General features: G+C 64.9%; 1 gene segment (V, D, J or C); it reads right to left on the bottom strand.

Annotated features, from left to right (window-relative positions):
* LOC120875669 overlaps positions 1–7,647 on the bottom strand; it is a gene marked incomplete at its 5' end in the record, with an annotated part of 77,981 nt that overhangs the window by 53,814 nt on the left and 16,520 nt on the right.

The following is a 7,647-nucleotide window of genomic DNA, read 5'->3' as shown; positions in this document are numbered from 1 at the left end:
CCCGTGTGCGAGGTGTGGCCACGTGCATCTGGAGTGTGCGTGTGCACCCATGTGTGAGGTGTGGCCACGCGCATCTGGAGTGTGCGTGTGCACCCGTGTGCAAGGTGTGAACACGCGCATGTGGAGTGTGTATGTGCACCCGTGTGCGAGGTGTGGCCACGTGCATCTGGAGTGCCCAGTCCCCTCAGTGCAGCAGGCAGCCCCCTGCTGTGTGCCTGCCCCTGCCCGCCTCTCCTGTGTGCGTGGACCTGCTCAGGTGTTTGCCCTTGGCCTCCTGGGTGCTCTCACCTGGAAGATCTGAGGGCTGGGCCACAGAAACGGGAGGCAGGAGGATGGACCAAAGCTCTTTATGTGGCAGATGGTGGGTGGGGAGGTGGGGGGTCTGCAGCCAAGGCTCTGGGGCTGCAGGGCCAGCTGGGGGCCTCCTCTCTGCACCGTGATGCCCTCCTCTTGGGCTGGGGGCTGGGCTATGTGGTGGACTGACTGTAGGGCCGCAAGGCCTCTGTGTGCAGGGTGGGGTCCAGCTTGGGCTCCTCTGCCCTCCGGGAGCAGCAGGCAGCATGGAGGCCAGGTCCTGTCCATGTGAAGCCAGCGTCTGCTCTCTGGGGCTACTTCACCTGCAGCAAGAGCCCCGGGGTCAGGAAGGGGCCGGGGCCCCCAGGCCTAGGGCCCCTGGCCAGCCGAGCTGGGGACCCCACCTCCCCGTGGCCCTGGGGAGTGGGCCCTAGCACCTGTCCTACTCCAGGGCCGAGTGAGCGGCTCCCTCAGAAGCCCTGGCCAACCCTAGGGGCCCTGGCCCTGGATGTAGGGCCCCACCTGCCTGGGCCACCTGCCTTGATGAAGGTGACGAAGCCGCCGTAGACCACAGTGACGAGGAAGAGGGCCAGGAAGGTGAGCCAGAGTGGGCTGGCCTCCTCCACGTCCGCGCTGTCGTCGCTGCTCTCGTCCTGGCTCCAGGGCGGCCAGGTGGCCAGACCTGTGGGGGAGTGGGCGCTGCTTAGGCCTTGCCCACACCCACCCCAGCACACAGCAGGCTGCTGACCACGAGGGGTCTGCCCGAGGGGCACGGCCACAGGCACCCACACGGCACCACTGGCATTGGGGCCCCGTGTGAACAACCTTCTCCCTGCAGGGCATGGACGGGGCACAGAGGGGTCACAGGGCCTGACTAGGCACAGAGCTGGATGGGGCACACAGCATGGTGGGGTAGACGGCCTGAAGCCGGCCTTCATGCCAGCATGAGTGTGGGCGGCGGGTAGGCGGCCCCGATGCCGATGTGGATCCTCAGGTCCCACCCTTCAGGCTGCAGTGACAGCCGCTCGCAGAAGCAGTTGCTGTGTGAGGGTGAAAGGTGAGACCGGGCCGGTATTCCAGCAGGAGGAACGGTGTCATGAGGGCTCTGAGTCGGGAGAGTGGATGGGAGCCTTGCGTCCTGCAGCGGGGAGCTGGTGAGGGGCCGCACAGGAGGCCAGGGCAGGCCGAGGCTAGGAACTAGAGGCTTTAAGCCAGGGCTGAGTCTGTGCATCAGAAGTCAGTCCTGCTGGACCTGGGGCCAGGGCAGGATGGGCCGGCCAGCTCAGAACTGTCGTGTGGAGCCATGCTCCAGTCCAGTGGGAGGGCCCAGGGCAGGGAGGAAGTGCTAAGTCCCGGGACCCATCACCCGGCCCGCACTTCCTAGTCTCTCTTTCCATGAGCATTCACTCCCTGGGGGTCTGCCTTGAGCCTGACCAGAGCTGCAGGAGGTGGGGTCTGCAGGGCTGCCATCCAGGAGCCACTGGTCACGGCACAGGAAGTAAGTGTGGAAGCTTGCTCGCCCTCTGTGGAATCTAGTGGTGGAAGAGCCGTGCGTCTTGGTCTCCGTCTGTTTCAGTTTTCTGCTAGTGAGGTCATATTGTGTTCTACAAAGGTATGCATCCATGATTCACTGGAAAATTTTTCAAAGGCAGCAGCCCTTTGCCATGGAGAACCTGAAGGAACCTGTTCTAGACACATGGAATGCAGGAGTGAGTGGTCTGGGGGTTGGTGAGGTGGCTAAATGCGATGACAGGACCCCCTGGATGCGCTCTGTTTGGGTAAAGGCCAGGGGTCCCGGCTGCCCCATGGCCCAGCCATGGAGGTCAGGGAGGTCTTCTCAGACACATGGGATGAGAAGGCGGGAAAGAGCTCGGGGTGGAGAAGCCACGTTGTGAAGAACTGCAGGAGAGCAAGTTCACGCCCCTTTACCCATCTCTGCTGGGGCAGGATGTGCCAGCGGGCAGGCCTTTGGGAAGAGCCCATGAAACCGTGGGGCAGGACGTTTTTCTCAAGGCAACAGGAGCCACCCACAGAGCTTAAGCCGAGAGCACAATCGCCATTGTTTTCAGCTCCAAGATTGGGGTCACCCATGGTCCAGCTCTATTTGCTGTTTTCATTCTGACTACAGGTGAAGGTTTTCTGTTTCTTTGCACACCGAGGGTATTTTGATTGCACGCCGGACATGGTGCACAGACATAAAGTGAGCGTGAAGTCGATGACGCGTGTATACTTTCCACGGAGTGAGCACACACTCTCCTCTGTCGGGCAGGGAGGGTGAGGAGCTGTGTTTTCACCAGGAGTTGAATTGGGCTGGGTGGGGGGTTCCTTGGCTACTGGCTCCTGGTGTGGGAGTGGGGTGAGGCTCCTCCTCCTGGTGGGAATGGCTCTGAGCCTGGGCCTCTCCTGTGGTGGCCCCACCTGCTCTCAGGGGCTGCTTGCAGCAGAATCCCTGGGTGGAGGGTCAGTGGGCCCAGGGGATTTTTCGGGGGCTTGCCTGTACCCACATCCTGGGCCAGCCTGTGTGGGAACTAAACCCTGGCTGGTTCCTTCACGTCCCTCTCATCTCACGGATGTCCAGGCCTCTGTCCACCTGTGTTGAGGATGAGGATAACTGCCAGCAGCCTCTTCTGACCTAGGAATTTGGGCCAGTTGGACACTGAGTCCTCGGCTCGTCTGAGACTTTAAATAAACATGATTTTTATGGTTTATTTGGCATTGACCTTTTGTTACCACGAGTGGCTGACCTACAAGCTTCTATATCCTAATTGGAAGCAGAACTGTGATGGGTGTTTGAAGGTCACCTTGGCAGCTGAGAGGAGGGTGGGCTGAAGGGGACAGCCCCTGGGCTGTGAGACCGGCAGGGGCAGGAGGACTGGGGTGGGGTCTTTGGACAGAAGGTGCCGATTCGAGGGGCGCAGGACTTGGGCGGGTGGCTTGGCTTCTGTGATAACAGAGGGCAGAGGGCCCTGGCTGCAGTCTGGGGGGCCGGGGTGACGTAGGCTTTTGGGAGACGGGGCCAGTGGTTGAGGAGCCTGGGGCCCCAGAGCAGGACCAGGAAGCAGAAGCCAGGGGCCCCCAGGAGAGCCTCCAGCTGCTACTTTGTGAAAATGACCACCACAGCTGCAGGCCTGGGCCGAGCTGCTAGTGGCCTCCTTTGAGAAGAGGGCAGTGGTGGTGGGCTGGGCCTGGAACCGAGACGGAGGGGTAGCCTTCAGATGCAGGTGGACGGGGCGGGGTGGGGAGGGCGTGGGAGTCCTTCAAGGAAAGCAGCAGGCCCCTCAGGCAGCATTGCTAGAGCTGGGGGGCAGCTGGCCCAGCGAGGAGGAGCTGCCGTCCCAGCTGTGGAGGCCTGGCTGCCTTACAGGGGGCGGCTCTGGCCACCCTCCTCTGGTCTGGAGGAGGGCCCACCAGGCAAGGCCCGGCGGCTGGTCAGCCCTGGGGCCAGGGCTGGTGCCGGCTGTGGCCCCCTGGAGTGGGGCTTTCACCCCACCCCTCCAGGGGCCCTGGGGTCTGGCCAGGCCTCCCACAGCCTCTGCCACTCGCCCTGTATAGAGCATGGCCCTGGCTGCTGGACATAGCTTTGGCCCCCACAGGAAAGTGGGAGGTTTGGATCAAGCCTCTGGGGGAGGCCAGTGCAGAGTGTCCTGTGACTCGAGGCCGTGCAGTGCCTGGGCTGTGTCAGGAGGCTGGGCCGGGGCGGGGGCGGGTTGGGTCTACAGGAGTTGACCCTACAGGGTGTGTGGGGCGGGGGTGTGGGCGGGGGGCCTGCTGTGGGGTGCGTGGTGGGGGTGGGTGTGGGCATGCTGCGGTGGCCCCCAGGGCACCCTGTGTGGCCTTCAGGGCGCAGCCTGCCAAGCCCATCTCTCTCGAGGTGTTGGGGCCTGGCTGTGGTCCGCACGTCTTCCCCACTCGGCGTGGGGCCCACAGCAGCTCAGGCCTGCAGGCTAGGTCCTGGGCCCTGGGCAAGCCCAGCCTTTCTCTCCCAGTGCCCACTGCCTCTGGGCCCCGTGGGACACCTTCCCTGCCAGCCCCCGCACTGGGTGGCCGGGACGCCTGCCAGCCCGTGAGTCCTGCCACCTCCCTGACTGGTGTGTCCACCGCAGTCTTGCGGGGCTGGGCTGCATGCTGCAGTGTCAGGGCAGGACACCTCAGAGGGGAGGGAGAGCTCTGGGCCCCCAGACCCACCCCCTCTGTGGCACCTGGCCCTGTGTTCCTCCAGGAGGCCTACAGTCAGGGGCCGCTGTGGCTGTGTGCGAAACAGACCCCTCTGGGAGCCCAAGTCCAGCCCCAAGTCCTGGGCATACGTGGCCTCCCAGGTGCTGACTGGGCTCCCCGAAGGGTGGGGGGCTTGGGAGCTGGGGAGCCTTGGACACCCCCAGAGGGCAGCTGTTGAGGGTGGCCGCCCACACCGCCAGCCCAGGGCAGGCCCCTGCTTTGTGCCCTGTGGCAGGCACATCTTGGTGGGAAATGGCTGCTTGGGTCGTGGGGGGTGGGCAACATCTCTCGCCCTTCCTGGACCGGCGTGCAGCATGTGGACGTGCGGACGTGTGTCCGGGGCCAGCGGGGCAGCTGTTGGGCTTCCAGAACCCTGGGGCCCCCAACACGGAGTGGCTGCGTCCTTGCTGCCCGGCACCTCTGGGGCTGCCCCTCCACTTCCTGCCCTGTGTCCCGGCCACTCGGATGGAGCCCTAGGCCCATGTGACTCACCACCAGTGTCCAGGCTGCAGCTGCCATGGAGGAGCGTCCGGGAGGCCTCGTGGCTGACCACACAGGTGTAGGTGGCCCCCGCGTGGTCCAGGGGGCTGGAGACATGCAGGACACTCCAGGTGTGGAATGAGGCGTGCCCAGCCTGGGCTGTGGTGTGCGCTGTGGCAAACTGGGAAGGCTCCACTTCTTGCTGGCCCTCCAGCCATGTGAGGAGGATGTCCATGGGTGAGAAGCCGGACACCTCGCACAGGAGCCAGGCAGGGGAGGAGGGGCCAGGCGTGGTCAGAGTGCGGAGGGTCAGATTGCCGGGCACTGAGGCAGCTGTGGGGAGAAGCCATGGCATGCCCACGAGCTGGGGCTCCAGGGGGTGGGTCCCCGGGGGAAGGAGGTGGCTGGGGGGCTGTGGGGCCCGCGGCTGCCCTCACCATGCTCTCTCTGTGCCGTCAGGGTCACTGGCGACTGCAGGCCGGGGCCACTCAGCGTGCAGGTGATGTTGGAGCCTGAGGCCCACAGGGACCTGGGCAGGGCCAGGCGGCTGCTCTGGCTCCAGGAGCCGTTCGTGTGCCAGGTGGGTCTCTCCTCCACGGCTCCACCATGGGGCTGCCCGTTCACCTCCCAGGAGAAGCGGGCATCCGGCAGGGCCTCCCCCGTGGCCAGGCAGGTGAACTCTGCCTTGTCCAGGAGCCAGAGGCCCTGCGGGGGCGGGGGCAGCAGGCGGACGCTGGGGGCCTGGGTGTGGTTCTGACACTCTGTGGGGAGGGGAGGAGAGGTGTGGTCTTGGCTGGGGGGCAGTGGGGTTGAGGGCTGGCCAGTGGCACCTGCCCAGCCCCAGGCCCGCCCTCTCCCCAGGGACCCCTGGACTCTGTTGCTTCCAGCAGTGCAGAGGGCAGGGGTCCTCCCACCACTGGGCTGGGGTCTCTCTTGCAAGCAGGCTGTTTCCGGTGCCCCTGAAAGCACTCTGCCCTTCTTCCCCTCTGTCCCAAGGGACTGACCTCTGCAGGGGTCCTTTGGATACGCTAGTGTCCCGGCTTCTGTCTGGCTGTGGCTGGTGGCCGGCACTGTGGAGAGTGGGGGGAGTCAGGGTCTCCTCCGGGTGCCACAGACAGCCGGGGCTGAGGCCTCCCCACATCCTCAGCCCCAGGGGTGGCCATCGTCTGGGGGTCGCCTCTGCCAGCGTCTGTGGCTCTGCTCTGGTCCCGGTGGGACCCTGGCTGCCCGCTTGCTGGTTGCGAGTATCTATGCTAAGTGCCTGGGGGCCGCCCTCATGACCATCGGCAGCACAGCTTATGGCGAGAAGGACTCGTGAGCGACTGGCCATGGGTCTCTGACAGCCAGGGGTCAGCAACTTTTTCTATAGAGGCCCAGAGAGCAGATGTTTGAAGCTGTGCTGCCATCACCCAGGGCTTCTGTCTGTCCCTCCTCCAGGTTCATCCCTCTAAGCTGGACAGGCAGCCCCGGCTGCAGGGATCTGGCTTCACGATGCATCTGGCCTTCAGGCTGTGCAAAGCTGCACTGTGTCTGGGTCAGGGGCCACACCCTAGGGGGAGGGCTGGGCTCATGCAGTCAGCAGGCCCTGGGCCCCAGGAGGGTCACTCCCCATGGGAGGGCAGTCTAGCCCCGGAGCAGGAGGGCTCAGCCTGTGCTCCTGGGGCTCGGCCCCCTTCCTCAAGCCTGCTGGGTGGGCGGCGTGGCTGCAGCAGTCTGGTCAGGGCTGACCGCTGATGCTCGGGGCGGGGGCTGGGCTGTGCACAGTCCCCTCCAACCCCGAGGCGACCCTCTAATCTGCAGGGCCCACCTCTTTCCTGACTTGCCCCGCCCTGTGTGCCTGACCAGGTCACCCCACACCCAGGGGTTGTGCACATTGGTGGCAGATTCTGCCCTAGACTGTGGGCATCATGGCCCACAGGCTGGGTTGGGGGCCGCCCAGGGAGACATCACAGCCACGGTGCCGTCTTGGAGGGTTGCCAGCAGCCCAGGGGCCAGTGAGGGAAGTGCCCAGCTCCCTCCAGTGGCTCCTGCTCTGGGCCAGGGGTGCATCCAGGGTGAGGGGTGACTCTGGGCCCCAGCTGGGCACACAGCACTCAGAGAAGCTGGAGCCAGGTGCGGGTGGGGGTAGGGCAGCCTGGCAGGCGGCACTGTTTCTGTGAGGGTCTCAGCTTCACACTCAGTTCCACGCATGGGCTGGACCAGGGGAGTCCAGAGCTGGCCTGTGGGCCTCCCTCTCACCGTGCACCTCCCAGTGTGATCTGGGCACCTCACCCATTCATGAGGGGCTGAGGGCCACACAGAGGCCTGAGGTGGCATCTGCCAGTGCCTAGCCCAGGCCTGGCCCACAGTCGGTGCCCCTGAGTTCACTGCCCCACCTTCCTGGTTCAAGGTGTGACTTAAGGACTCGACAGAGAAGTCATGGAGGGCTGCCTGAAGATGGCAGTGGAGGGGCGGGCAGACAGGTATGCATGGATGTGCGTGGGCTGTGCACGGATGGGGCTGCTCACCTGGGCTGCTTTGAGTGGTGACGGCTTTGTTGGAGCCCTCTGACCTGGATTTCAGAGAAGGCGCTAGCGTGGTCGTGGTCAGAGTTGACGCAGAAACTAGAGGAGCAGGGAGCGGGTGAGGTCAGAGTGCGCTGTGCCCTGGGGGGGGGGG

Source organism: Oryx dammah, unplaced genomic scaffold (genome assembly GCF_014754425.2).
Source record: "Oryx dammah isolate SB20612 unplaced genomic scaffold, SCBI_Odam_1.1 HiC_scaffold_16, whole genome shotgun sequence".
In the NCBI taxonomy this organism is placed as follows: domain Eukaryota; kingdom Metazoa; phylum Chordata; class Mammalia; order Artiodactyla; family Bovidae; genus Oryx; species Oryx dammah.
Note: the sequence above shows the minus strand (reverse complement) of the source record. Positions and strands in the feature narration are given on the sequence as shown.